Here is a 14982-nt window from a genome sequence, read left to right as displayed (position 1 = left end):
ATCCATCAGCACAGGGCAAACCTTGCACTATCCCTACTCAAACACCCTCCCAGACACACAAAGTGCACATCATATCCCACTCAAACAGGATAGCAGATAAATATTCCAAGCTACACAGCCTATATCACACACACAGACAACGGTTGCCCAGAACACTTTACAACCACAAAGTCTGTAGAAATCTGTACCATTCTTCTTTGTGGAGAGTTTAATTTCATGACCAACATTTTACTCTCTTGTTTGTGGTGTTGTTTCACTTCGGCTTAGGTTATTTATTCCTTTTTGAAACAGTTAGGAAGCACTGACCCACTACTTCTCATCGGAGGCTTTGCCAGATACTATTGTTATTTGCACCAGTCTTTTCAGAATAAGGGATAGTGGGCATTTAGGGGCAAAGAGGCACAGAATGCCAGAGGCTTAAGTTATGCTGTGTGAAAACTCAAGCAGGTGCATGGTATATTGGAGCCAAAATGAACAGGTGATGGTATTGTACGGGCGGCATGGAGAACTGAAAGTCTGTGGTGAAAACAATTATTCACACGAGGGATACATCTCAATACTTCACCTGAAGTTAACAAAAACTACTTATTGCGGCAGTAATTTAAAAACTTGTAACTGATATAAAATTGCCCACTGCTGCAATCCCTTTAACCTTCCCATCCCAGATCTGAACACCCACACTTCACTAATAAGTTATAAGAACTATAAATTACAGATGGGATGTGGATCCATACCTCACTATGCAGAACCAGTTTGGGGTGTTTTTTTTTCAGCTGCCTTTGCCAGACTGCTCTCCAAACATAGTCTTTGCAGACAGTGATGGCTCTCGTAGCAGGTAGAATTGGGCCTGGCTACAAGCAGGAGTGCTCATAATATGGGCACGTGTGTGATCTTGGCACCTGGCTGTCATCAGTCATCCTGAAGAAGTAAATAGGGACAGACAAAAGGGCAGACCTGGCTCCAAGATTCCTTGCTGAGCAACAGAAACTGCAGTTCCAACCCTCATAATGTTACCAACCATCATGTCAGTGTTCAGGAAATAGTAGTCAGCTGTCCTTTGCTAAAAAAAAGTCTTAATGGAATTTCTAATAACAGCCCTGCCTCCATCCTCAACACTTCATTTTCTGGGTCTCCACCCTCCAACTGCAGGAGTGGACGGCAATACACTGTTATTGTCTGGGGAAATACCTTCATCCTCCATCTTGAACCATGTTAAACCTGGAACATCCAAATGGATCCCACCGGCCTCAGTACACATGGACGTGTAAACCAGGGGTCTCCAACCTTTACTAGTAGAAGAGCTACTTATGTTGAATTAAAATCACCCAGAGCTACTAATATTATTAGAGTTTTAATAGTGACCACATCAGAAAGGTTTGCAAAGTGACTGTAAGAAAGATTGCTAGCCGTAATAAACTCAGAGCATCAGGCAGGGATGCTGCCAGTATTGTAAAAAATGCTTTCTCAATGTGAAATGCCTCTACATGTGTAATACATAACATCTATTTGGGCAATGCTCCAGGCACCAATTTAATTTTATTACTAACAAATCTTCCCAACTCTGTGTGATTTATTAAACAAATATCAGCTTAAAATATATTTTTATATTCAACCGTTTTTCTTCCAAAACAGCTTATGAGTTTCTGGAGAGGTACTCATTTTCATCTCAAATGCACATTTTTCGATTTTGGTGTACATATATTAATTTAACAAATCAAAACCTTCTAATTTTGTAGGTTGGACTGGTCACATGACGGCTACTTACAGAGAGCAGGAGAGCTACCAGTAGCTCACAAGCTACTCGTTGGAGAAGGCTGGTGTATACACATACACCGTCTTGCTACCATAAATGTGTCACATGCTGACAATAGCAGCACACACACATGACATGCACAAAGGATGTTGTTGCCAGATTCTGGGTTTCACATAAATGCTGAAATTTACACAACAGGGGTCTGTAGACCATGTTATCCCTGTCACAAGAAAAAAGGTCCGGCTACACTACAGATTCATGAAACACAATAAGGACCCACCTCTGTTTTATGTGATACACCCAGGAAAGGGCCAGTAGTCCACCGTCTCCCAAGAAGACACACTTGGTGCATCCTTCCAGGTCAACAGATAGGCCCTGAACCTTGCATTTTCAGGTACAGGTCTAGGCCTCCATGCATGCTAGACAGAGTGATGCTACTTCAAAATAATAGTTGGGATGCCAGTTTCACATACAGTTGGGCATTCAGGGTAGGGGGACATCTCCATATACCATGTACAGGACCTTCTTGTCCCAACAGGATGTCACCAAAATAAGGCACTGCCAATGTAGACAAGTCCTCACTTGAGCCCTTATGTGCATCTATAATTGGAGGCCTTCTCAAAGAAACCTTGGTTTGTTCTAGGGAAAACTGTGCTCACTACAGAGAAAATACACTAAAATGTATCTTTAGTGGCAAAATCAGAACTGGTCAGGAGTTGTGTAGACAGACACACTATCTTTCCCTACAACTGATAATTTGGTTGAGGAGGGCACTGAAGCACTGATCACATGGAGATTAAACGATGGCCCCAAGATTAAACACTGGTCTCCTGGGGAAGCTGAGATCAGGTCCAGCTTCTTCCCAAAGATCATTAACTGTTATGAACCTAAGACATTCCCATAAAAGTATACTGCATACTTGATTTTGTAATACAAACTGTGAGCCAAACTTTAAAGGTGACCATCAGAAGACATCCACTCTGTTAGTATTGTTTTCCCTGTATGTTCTTTCATTTTTTTGTTGAAACATTTTTTTATTATTTTTCCAACACATCAATACAGCAATCAATTCTCACCCCCCTCCCATTCAGGAAATACCCACATTTACCAGCATTTCCACTCCACCGTCCCACCCGATCCCTTCCCCCCCCCCCCACCCTCTGTCAGTGTGCCCCCATCTACTACCCCTTTCCCACTCTCGATGCATTCCCTCCCCCTGGTCAAGGCAATACAGGGGCCTCACCTCTCCTAAATCAACAGGACCTTCCCACTAGCCCAGTCCAAAGTATAGGTGGTCAGGGCCCGCCATCCCACCTCAACTACTCCCCACTCCCCACTACCACCTCCCCATCAGACCCATTCCCTCCCTCCCCCAACTCATCCCTGTATGTTCTTTCATATTGTTATTATTACATGGTTGCTACTTCTTACCAGCGTAGTCAAACGCTCTTGATATTGCCCTGCCCCATTATTCCAGCCATTACTTTACACTAACACTCCCTGAACAGATCAGCTGTTCTTGCAGAAGTAAAGGTCTAGAGGTAGTCTAGCAGAGGGACAGACCGTTTACCATTCTCTAGTGTCAACAACATACCTAAAATAGCACTCTCTCATTTGTAAATAACATTGCTTTTCTAGTTACCCACACTCAAATGTAATGCTATCTCAAAAAGCCTCTTCAATATTCCTAAAGCCCTACATGAAAAACTGACCTTGACTTAAAAGGTCTGACTGTTACCTATTCTCGTTTTCTTTAGACTGAGCCTCTACTCGCCAAACTCTGCATGCCTCCTCTCGCAGAGTACAGTCTACTCTAAGTCACTTGCATGTTTTCCTTAATCTTCATTTTTTTATTTCTCTGAAATGCCCACACCTCATTCCATACACAACAGCCTCCACTTCTGTGAAATCATACCTCTGCAAACAATACTAACTCTCCTCCAGCCTATCTGTTAATCCCACCATCCTGTGCCCCAACTAATGATCACACCTAACCCCTTAACCTTCTACAAAGAAAATGGAGCAAATGTGTGGAATATATTTTTTGATAGCAAAAGATTAATCCAAGTAATCAACAACATCAATAAACGCTAGATTAACCACTCACCTTGGGTTCCAGAGAAAAGAAGTGGAAACATTCTCATGTGACTAGTACAGTATGTCAAAGGGCTAGTGTTCCACACCCCGTTGCATCTACACCTAGCAATGTGGTATAACGCTTTGACGGAACCATCGTACATCCCAAAGGTCTGGCTTGCACCTCATGCATACATTATCATAGCAATGAACCATTACTCTTTTCTGGTATATAGAAGTTGTCAAACCCCTTTACAACTTCACACAACTTTCAAATCAGAAGAGACAAACATCTGCTGCAACCTGAAGCTACACTACAAGTTAATGCCCATCTTCTAATATAAATTGGTAAACACCTCAACAATTATACTGAATAATGGTGAATTCAAATTCAAGCAACCTTCCATTGAACATATCTTACATGAAACCTAATTCTCCTAGGCACGTCAAGTGGTAGGGCAGGACAAAATTATATATCCATATTGAGCACAACACCACATCAGGTCACAATCCCAAAATATTTTATCAGTATCTATGAAGTTCATTCAAAAAACACATCAGGTTGCACAGCAGCCATCTAAATCAGCCAGCGGCCTAGGGAACTCCCAGGTAAAACAGCTTTCATTGTTTGTTTGAGGACTGAAACCCTGAGTAGGAACCACTGAACCCAAAATTGTTAGGAAGGAACTGCAGAAAGAGAATATTTAAGTATTCTCCTCCCAGTTTAATGCTTGCATTCCAAACAAAAACAAATGAAATGAGTCAGAATTCAGTTTTCCTGTCCACTGTCGAAAGGAGGACTGAAAAGACTGCCTTTTGTTGCCAAGTGTACTATTTTGTTTGATTACCTTTGTACCACAAACCTTGAACCACAATGGCTGGAACAGAACTGAGATCAGCAGATACACCACAAAGCCAGTACACAGGGAGCGGTCTGTCAGGGCAATTTAAGATTGGGAAGTTCACTTCCTCTCCATAATGCAGCCCTTACAGGTGCTTACTGCATAAATGGCACATGCTACACCCCCAAAAGCAATGAGGTGTGGGACTGCCTCCAACCACAAACACATGCTGCATTTTCTTACAAGAGTTAAAAAATAATATCCCTTTGAGAGCCATTACCCACACACTTTCAAACATGGTAAGGGTTATGTTGGGTCACCAACGTTTACGTAGCCAAAGCATCCTGACAAATCACACTTAGTGAAGTCACTACGATTGACTACAGAGCCTAGCCTATGCACCCTGTACAATGCCGGAAATTCAAAGTGTGCTCTCAAAAACCTTCAGCTGTACAATAAATGGCTCCTTCTAGCACCAGTGTGGTTCTCAATAAGTACTAGTCTCTTAAGCTCCTGCAACAGCCTCTTGGGACACTGATGCGAGAGCTTCAAAGAAAATGGTGTGCTACTCGACACATCATACACGGGTTTGCATCACTGGGCTAGAAGCCTTGACATTAGCAGCGTCATATTGATGTTCCCTTCTCACATACAGCTGCAACTTCTAACATCAGCTTTTCTCCTTACTCCCACCCTCAACTACTGCCTGGTGACTTGCCTGGGATATTGATTTAAGAAGCAATGAAAGCATTATGCTGCTGTCTGGTGCTCCAGGTATTCATTGGCACAGGTGGGAGCCAGATAACTTTGTCATAAGTTGCTTTGACTCTTCATTTGCCCACTTGACTCGCCAGTCTCATTTCACCTCTTGCGTTCTCCCTCCTCACCAATTGTAAAGTTAGTACCTGTACATTGAAATGATTGGAGGATTGTGAATAAAGTCTAAGGCAATTTGTCCTTCAGGTCCTTAGGCAGACATCAGTTTAGGGTACTTGTACAGACCTACCCCTTGCATTATATTGTTGTTTAGCACAGGCCCCATGATGTAGACACCATAATCACAGTGCACATCGAAACAAATAGTGACGTAAGCAAAGTTCTACTGAATACATATGAAACACTGTTCTTCAGTATGGACTGTACTGAAACTCAGACCAACAACTGATTTATTTAGTTTCTTCTTACCCTTAAAAAAGACGATTGTACCCAAAACACTTACTTATAACTGGTCCACTGTTCAGACTCAAATTCAAAACAGAATAATAGTTCTCCAGCACGCTCTTCAGATGTACAACATTAGAAGAGTCTTGCTGTGCTACTAAAAACAGACCTAGCTTTCTTTTTTATTTCCAAACTTAATTTCTTTAATTATTGAGAATACATACAGACACATATGAGCATCCCCCACCCCTCAAGGAAGGAAAAGGGAAATCGACATTACTTCATTTCTTGAAATTCAACACTGAAATTAAAAGGTTAGGTTTTTTTTCTCTTATGAATCTAAGGAACATACTCATTTAAGTGCCACAACAGATTGAGATGTATACGCCTCGTCTGCCAGTCAATAACATCATGTATATAGAAAGAGGGCACAAGTTGACAGTACACACGGGTAGACGGCGTCTAACCACTATTTTCATATGGTGGATGCCGTCTACCCTGCCAAGAGTTTGTGCCCAGGGGGGCGTGTCCAGCCAACAACCAAGATGGCCACTCTGGGGTAGAGCTCCGGTCGGCCACAGGCTAATTCCCCGAATAAATCCGCTACACAGATCCGGATGCCCATAATTATCGAGGTCGGAGTAGTACCTTGAGCTGCTGTCTGTTCGGAGCCTTCCCCGAGGCAAATTGGTGCCCAAACGCCGACGCTAGCGCAAAATATACTCTGCAGCCGTGAGACGGGGACTGCGGCACGGACTGGGAACGCATTGAACGCCAGCGGCCCTGGGAAAACGCCTGCGGCTGTTGGATTGCACCAAGGACGAGAGGCGCGGACTGGGCGCATTTTCCTGCACCGGGAGCTGATGGGTGGTGCTCCGAATTGCCAGTAAGACGTTTGAGCCTGAGATGCCCCAATTAATGCGCTGAGGCCGAATAACGTACACGGAGCATTGTTGCCCCGGTGGCCGGATATGTGGGAGGAAGCTGAGGGACGACCTCTACGATCCTGCGCCCCTGCCTGTTCTGGGAGTTAGCGCAAAGGTCTGTGGATGCTTGGAGGCAGCAAGTCCAATTCTACTGGCTCTGACTCTCTCCCCACCCCCCTTGGCCTTTACCCATTTGAAGATCTTCACCTTCCAGGAGTGGGGGGCACCGTTTGCAGACGGTGAGGGTGACTTTCCTCGAATTCTCACGCCTACGACTGTCAGGGCGGTACTATCCCGGGAGTGAAAAGCTCCATGGGGCCTGGTCTGCACCCAACATAAATCCCGCCGGCTGCCATTTTGAGGCGCGTGTGAACCAATCGCCATAAAAACAGGTGACTGAGGTCCGGTGGCCGGTCTGTGGCCGTTACTACGCGTCTCCTGACGAGTGACCCCTGCCGGTCCTTGCTTGGGGCGGCAGCCTAAGTCACAATGGCCACACCGAGGGGACCCAAACCATCTACGCTTCAAAAACTATCAAAGTATGCCAACTCCAAAGCAGTGGACTCTGAGGTACGACAACTGGATGATGAAACACGACAATCTACTGATGGCGGCCCGACGCTAGCGGACATAATGGAAGCTGTGCAGGGGGTCCACACGGCGCTGGAGCTCAAAATTGACACTGTTTCCATTGATGTCAATTTAATCTGCGCTGACCTCTGGAATATGGGGAACGAGTCAAGGTAAATGAAGGGTCCATCGCTACTCTCACGACCTCCACCACACGCCTGGAGTCGGCGGTCAAGCACTTCCAAGCCCAGGCATCTGATCTTGAGGCCCAGCTGGAGGACTATGAAGGGCACGCAAGAAGGAACGTATTTTAGGTGTTCCTGAAAGGGCGGAGGGGCCGGCTACCGATCTTTTTGTGGAGGTCTTAATCCAAAACCATCTACAACCTAGATCCTGCTCCAATTATTTCTCCGTCGTACGCGTCCTCAGAGTACCTGGGGGCCCTCCGAAGCCGGGCGCTCCCCCGCTTCCTATCCGGGTGCGCATTTTCAATTTTCGAGATCGAGATGTCGTCCTTCAGGCTGCTAGGAATGGAGCACCCCTAAAATGTGAGAACTCCAGTATATCCTTTTTTCCGGACTTCACTCATAAGGTACAATTGAAACGTCGCTCCTTCCTGGAAGTCAAACGCGCTCTTAGGGGACAAAATTTGAAATATTCCATGCTTTTCCCAGCAAAGCTGCGGGTGCAGGCAGGCAGCAAGTCACTATTTTTCAACTCTCCGGAGGAGACCTGGGACTGGTTGGATAGGCGGAGGTCGACTCCGGAGCGAGACGGTGCCCCCAGAGAATGCGCACACGACTCTGAACGTCCTCTAGAGAGACCTGGTTGAACTTATATGGTGTAGGTATCGTAGCATCCACTACATGCTGAGACTTAAGTTTTTTGTATTCTGCGAGTGGTTGAGACACTGCTTAAGTCCCTGGGCCACACTCCTGAACTGTGATGGTCACTAATCGTCTGTTATTCAAATAGTGCCCTAAGTACATATGTCTTTTAATAGCTCTTTTTTATATACTTTTCGTTTATTTGATATTGATTTCTGGGAAGAATAGGAATGTTGAGATATGGTTCATTGTTGCCCTCGGGGTGCTAGACTCCCACTTACAGTTGCCAGCTATTTTGTTTATATTCTGGGCAGATATTTGTCCTTCAGGGGGAAGAGGGTCGAATCTTGGGGTACGTTGGTTAGGTAGCGTTCCCCTCTTATTAGGTTCTTTATGGGTATCCAAGCGCTCTGCAAATTGGGGTGGTGGGCAGTTCTGAGTCCACGTTGCAGGGAGGCAGGGTGGGGTTCTAGGTGTTTTACAATGAGGGTTGTTTGTTTTAGGTTTTATGTTCTAAGCAATCTGTCTAGGTTGACTATGTGCATTTATACGATGATAGCTGATGCCTATAGAGAGTACACCTTTATGTTTTTGCAATGTCTTATTATGTACACTGATTTATCGGGCCCGATGGGATTTGGGGTCCCTGTTTCAAGATTCTAATGGGGGACGCTTCGGTTTTCTCCACACCCCTGGGCCGACTTAAATTGATTACTTGGAATGTTAATGGACTGGGTGACCGGATTAAAAGGGGTTTGGTATTATGATATCTGAAGATACACTACCCAGACCTTGTACTTCTACAAGAGACACACATACCGGGCATGACATATAAGGCGCTGAACGGCTGGGGTTACAAATTACTTGCTCATGCAGGGTACACCAGGGGATCCAGAGGGGTGGGTATCCTTGCAAGATCCTCCTTTCCCTTTCAGGTTGAGAAAACCACACATGATCCTGATGGACGTTTTGTTACAGTGTCCAGAGATTGGGAGGGCCGTTCCCTCAATGTGACCTCTCTATACGTTCCCCCAGGCTTCACTCTTCCACACTGAACGCTTTGGGCACGCACCTGCTAAATTTGCCTGAGGGAGACCTTTTATTGGGGGGTGATTGTAACGCTGCTATAGTCGGAGAAATAGACCGTTTGCCATCCCGACGTCCTGAGTCACAGGGGAAATTGTTATTGGAATTTTTAGAGACCCTTGGGTTGATTGACGTGTGGCATACTCTACACCCTTTAGATCAAAAATACACCTTCCAATCCGGGGCCCATGGGAGTCTGTCCCGTACTGATTACCTTTTTTGCCAGGCCTCTCAACTCTCCATGTTTGGTGACATATCCTTCTTACCTAGGGGCATATCCGACCATTCCCCAAACCTAGCTCATTACGGTGGGGCTTCGCCCCGCCCACCTCGGGAGATGGCCCTTAACGCATGGTATCTCCGAGTTCCAGACGTCCAAGATAAGTTGATAAAGGCCATGTCCGACTATTTTGCAGAAAATGATGGCTCCGTAGACTCCGATGTAACATTGTGGGAGGCGTACAAGGCGGTGATTCGTGGGTGCGGAGTGGCAGCTGTGGCGGGTCATCGAATGAAACAACGTAAACGACTGGAAGATATTGAATTAGAGGTGGCTAATCTCAAACGTGATCTTATCGCAGCTGCCTCCCCAGACACCTAGCATAGGCTTGCAGTGAAGCAGAAGGAATACCTTGACATTGCTAGTGAGGCAGCTCAGGCGCATTATCGCTCTACTCAATATAGGGTTTATGAAATAGGAGATAAAGCAAGTAAAATACTGGCGTGGTTGGATAGACGAGAGGCGGCCAATCGATGGATCGCTGAAATGGTTGCTCCGGACGGAGAGAGGCATAGGGACTGGGGCGGAATTACGGAGATTTTTGCTAATTATTTTGAACGTCTCTATGTCCCCACATCCACTGCAACTCAGGAGGAGGCCGCTGACTTACTTTCCACCCTCCCCCTGCCGCGCTTGTACCCCCAAGATGCGACTGATCTTGATGCACCTCTTGATTCTGAGGCAGTGTCTCAAGCAATAGGGGCACTGCGCTCTGGAAGGGCCACATGTCCTAGTGGTCTCCCAATCGAATTATACAAAGTGACCTCGCAGGTCCTAGCTCCACATCTCCTGCGAATGTATAATGAAAGTGTAGATCATGGGGGCCTGCCCGAGACACAACGCCTGGCACATATTGTAGTTATACATAAAGAAGGAAAACCCCGGGGCAAATGCGGCTCCTATCGACCGATCTCTCTTCTTGAACCGGAGGTCAAAATCCTAGCTACGCTCTTGGCCCTTCGTCTGTCGCCCCACCTACATAAGCTGATCCACCCGGACCAATCCGGTTTTATGCCGACAAAAAACACGGCACTCAATTTCTGTCGCCTCTACAGGGTGCTGGGCAGGGCCTCCACCATACGAGAAGACATGATAAATGTGTCCTTGGATGCTAGGATGGAGTTTGATATGATGGAATGGCCTTTTTTTATTTGCCGCCCTGGAGAGATACGGATTTGGCCCCCCGCTTCCTGGCCTAGACATGTTTATTATATACCAAGCCCTTGGCACGCGTTACAGTTAACGGTGGCAGATCGGCGGTTTTTGAATTGGGGAAGCGAACGAGGCAGGGCTGCCCCCTGTCACTGTTGCTCTTCGCGCTGGCACTAGAGCCATTAGTGGTGTGGATCCGAGGGGATCCGTCTATTCGTGGATTGAATTGGGCTCCGGATTGGTCAGATAGAATATCCCTATATGCCAATGACATTCTCTTATATTTAGCCAAACCCTGGTCCTCGTTGCATTCAGTGCTCTATATCCTGGCCCTTTTTCGGGAAATACTCGGGCTATATTATTGTCAATAATTCCTGTCCTACGAGGGGAGGAAAACGGTAACCAGCGAAAACGGACTACATCTCCCAGGATGCTTAGCGGTTGAGAGGTTATGTAAACAGGAGAGCTGTTACATAACTCAAGGGAAACACGCCCTTATGTAAACAGGAGAGCTGTTACATAACTCAAGGGAAACACGCCCTTATGTAAACAGGAGAGCTGTTACATAACTCAAGGGAAACACGCCCTTATGTAAACAGGAGAGCTGTTACATAACTCAAGGGAAACACGCCCTTATGCAAACAGGAGAGCTGTTACATAACTCAAGGAAAACACGCCCTATAAAGGGAGGAACCGGGAGGTACAAGGCTGTCGGATATTGTGTTTACACCGACGTACCTGCTTCGTGAAGAGCAGTGTTCCGGAGTGGTGCTCCAGTAAGGCAAGAACGGAGGTAGGTCGAGTCGTTACTCCCTGGGCCGTGTCTTGCCCCATCGTCACCTGTGAAGGACCCGGAAGCTCTACCGGTCAACCATTGAGCTTCGCTTTTTGACTCGGCTGAGTCCAAGCGCAGTGGCGCTTTTGCTGGTTGGAGTCGTAACTCCCAGCCCGACCAGAGACACAGGGGCTGCCAGCTGTAACGCACACCAGGAGGTGTTTGCCGCGTTACAGACTCGGAAGTCCACAGGATCAATCGAGCGGCTGCTCTCGGTTCAGTCTTCTTGCTTGTGATTGGGGTATCGGTGACGCATCACCAGGAGGTGACTCCGCGTCCCGGTGCAGTCTGAGGAAGAGGTTGAGCGGCTGCTCCCTTCAGGTAGAGACCCCGGCTGGGTGTTTCCCTGACTCCTCGATTCTCCCCAACACTCTTCGTGCCCCTCACAGCCTACCGATTGGCATTGTCGGCCATTTCATTTCTGCCCTCTGTTGGCATACGCCGGGATCGGCGTATATGCAGAGGACGGTTAGGACCATCCGTGCTGTGGGCTGGTAACGTACTTAGCCTGGAGGATTCCAGTGACTATAACTTTTGTTTGTTCTTTGTATTTTATTTGCCTTCATTAAAAGAACTAACCCTTCACAAGTGGTTGCGTCCTCATTGTCGTGTCTGTTAAACGATCCTGAGACGTTCAGGGCGTTACAATTATCAACTGGGACAAATACTTGATATATGTCCTTAGTGGGGATACTCCACGACTTCCCCGAGATTGTACGGCCGGTGTAGTCACGGTGGGCTTCCGTTACTTGGGTATATACGTTACGAAGGATCAAGATTCATTTCAAAGGAAGAATCTCCTTCCACCTCTATGCCGCCTTCGTGCGGATGTGCAGCATTGGAAGGGGTTGCCTCTCACCGTACTCGGAAGGGCTGCCCTTTTTAAAAGCATGGCACTCCCCTGTTTTTTGTACGCGCTGCAAAATACACCCTACTCAGTCTCGCCACAATATTTCTCAACAATTGACTCTGAGGTCCGTTCCCTGTTATGGAATGGAGGCACTCCCCGGACCGCGTTGGACAAACTCCAGCGTAGCTGGTACGACGGCGGTATCGCACTTCCTGCACTTAAAATGTATTACTGGTCCTCCCAACTGATGGTCCTCAATCACTGGGTGCACCGCCCTCTTGCGGACCCAGCATACAGAATGGACTGCTTTAATATGACAGGGGTAACTATTTGAGGGCACTCTACAGTGGGCCCAAGCATGTACCTTTGTTCCCATCCACCTCCACCACAGTTTCAATCTGGCATGCAGCTACAACCGCGCTGGGATGGAAGGGTAAAATCACACGAGTTACCCCATTGCTAGAATCCGGTCACTTGGGGATGTTGTCAAATCAGCCCGGTTTTGATAAATGGGACCCGATTGGCCTCTCTGAAGTTGATCACATTTACGAGGCCTTTATTTTTGGTGATGTACCCTTCCTGACGATTGCTTTCATTTATGTTGTTGTTTTTGTTGTATTGTCGGATTTAAATTCTATAATAAAAAAGATTTAAAAAAAAAAAAAAAAAAAAAAAGAGTTTGTGCCCAACGCGCAAGTTACTTACCTTCGGTAACGATATATCTGTAAGAAACATTAGTTAGTTAGATTCCTTACCTTAGAATAACCCCAGGCGTCAGGCTGGATCCGGAAAGATTTTTCGTCAGCAATACCCTTGTGCGTCGCTTGGCGTCCTCTGCGGCTCCGCGTCCGTCATCGGCGTCGTGATCACCGGGATGACATCGTCGGAGTACTTAGACAGCGCCCTCGCGCGCTGACGTCAGTTCTGTACATAGCTTTCCGCGCCCGGAACGCAGAACCATGCAAGAAACCAACACTGGTGCCATGAAACTAGGGCCCTGAAAGGGATGACCTTAACCCTAGATATCAGTTCGCAGAACGGGGACGCGCGCTGACGTCAGTTCTGTACATAGCTTTCCGCGCCCGGAACGCAGAACCATGCAAGAAACCAACACTGGTGCCATGAAACTAGGGCCCTGAAAGGGATGACCTTAACCCTAGATATCAGTTCGCAGAACGGGGAGGATGGGTGGGGCGGTAAGGAATTTAACTAATGTTTCTTACAGATATATCGTTACCGAAGGTAAGTAACTTGTGCATCTGAAAGAAACATGTTAGATTCCTTACCTTAGAATAGATACCCCAGCAATACCAACCCCGGTGGTGGGCCTGCGAACCAAGATCACACCAGGAAGTCCCGAAGAACAGAACGGCCAAAGAAGCCGTCTCTCCGGAATTGACTGTCCAGGCAGTAATGCTTGGCAAACGTGTGCAGCGAGGCCACGTTGCTGCCTGACAAATGTCCTGCAGAGGGACTCCTCGTCCCAAGGCAGTAGTAGCCTCTGTGGCCCGAGAGGAATGGGCCCTCAGCCCCACAGGAGGATCCTTCTTAGCCAAGGAAAAACAGGCCTTAATGCACAAAACGACCCACCGAGAGATGGTCCGATTGTGCACTGCCCGCCCCTTCTTAGCGCTCACGTAGCCAATGAAGAGTTGGTCATCCACCCGGAACTGTTTGGTGCGGTCCAGATAGAAGGAGAGCGCACGTTTTGGGTCCAGGCGGTGGAGCCTCTCTTCTTCTTTCGAGGGATGCGGAGGCGGAAAGAAGGTGGGCAAGGTAACTGACTGGCCGATGTGAAAGGCAGTAACAACCTTAGGATGAAAAGAAGGACAAGTCCGTAGAACAACTTTGTCCGGATGGACAGAGAGGAAAGGAGGTTTAGAAGAAAGAGCCTGGAGCTCACTCACTCTTCTGGCAGAGGTGATAGCAACCAGGAAAGCAGCCTTGAGAGTCAGAAGATGAAGAGGACAGTTATGAAGTGGCTCAAAAGGAGCGCACATCAGATAGGTTAACACCAGATTCAAGGCATTACAAAGGGGACAGGAGGAAAGATGTGAGTAACGTCTTTAAAGAATTTATTAACAACAGGGGACTTGAAAAGAGAAGGCTGATCAGGAAGCCGTAAGTAGGCAGAAACAGCAGAAAGATATCTCTGTATGGTGCCCAGAGCAAAGCCCTGCTGGGCCAGGGAAAGAAGAAAGAGGAGAACTTCAAAAAGAGGGGAGGAAAGGGGATCCACACCATGCTACAAATTTGTTCCACCTGCAGGCGTATACCGTTTAAGTGGAGGGACACCAGAATGACATCACAGACTTCAGGAGGCAAGTCAAATGGCATCAAATGCCACCGCTCAATCTCCACGCATGGAGGTGGAGGCTGGACAGGTTCGGGTGGAGGAGCGTCCCGTGCTGCTGCGACAGAAGATCCTCCTGAAGAGGCAGTCGAATCGGGGGATCGATTGACAGACTGAGTAGCTCGGGATACCAGTATCTTCGTGCCCAATCCGGAGCCACAAGGATGACTTGGGCCCGGTCGCGCCTGATCTTCTTCAGCACTCTGGGCAGAAGTGGTATAGGCGGAAAGGCGTATAACAGACCGCAACTCCACTAGTGACGAAAAGCGTC

At 47.2% G+C, this 14982-nt stretch overlaps 1 protein-coding gene across 1 annotated transcript in view; it reads right to left on the bottom strand.

Moving 5' to 3' along the window:
• Positions 1-14982, bottom strand: part of ASAH1 (N-acylsphingosine amidohydrolase 1) — a 195080-nt gene that overhangs the window by 120087 nt on the left and 60011 nt on the right. The gene's annotated exons all lie outside the window — the stretch shown is intronic.

This window comes from Triturus cristatus, chromosome 2_2 (assembly GCF_964204655.1).
Source record: "Triturus cristatus chromosome 2_2, aTriCri1.1, whole genome shotgun sequence".
NCBI classification, from domain to species: Eukaryota; Metazoa; Chordata; class Amphibia; order Caudata; family Salamandridae; genus Triturus; species Triturus cristatus.
This window is presented reverse-complemented; position numbering and strand designations above follow the sequence as displayed.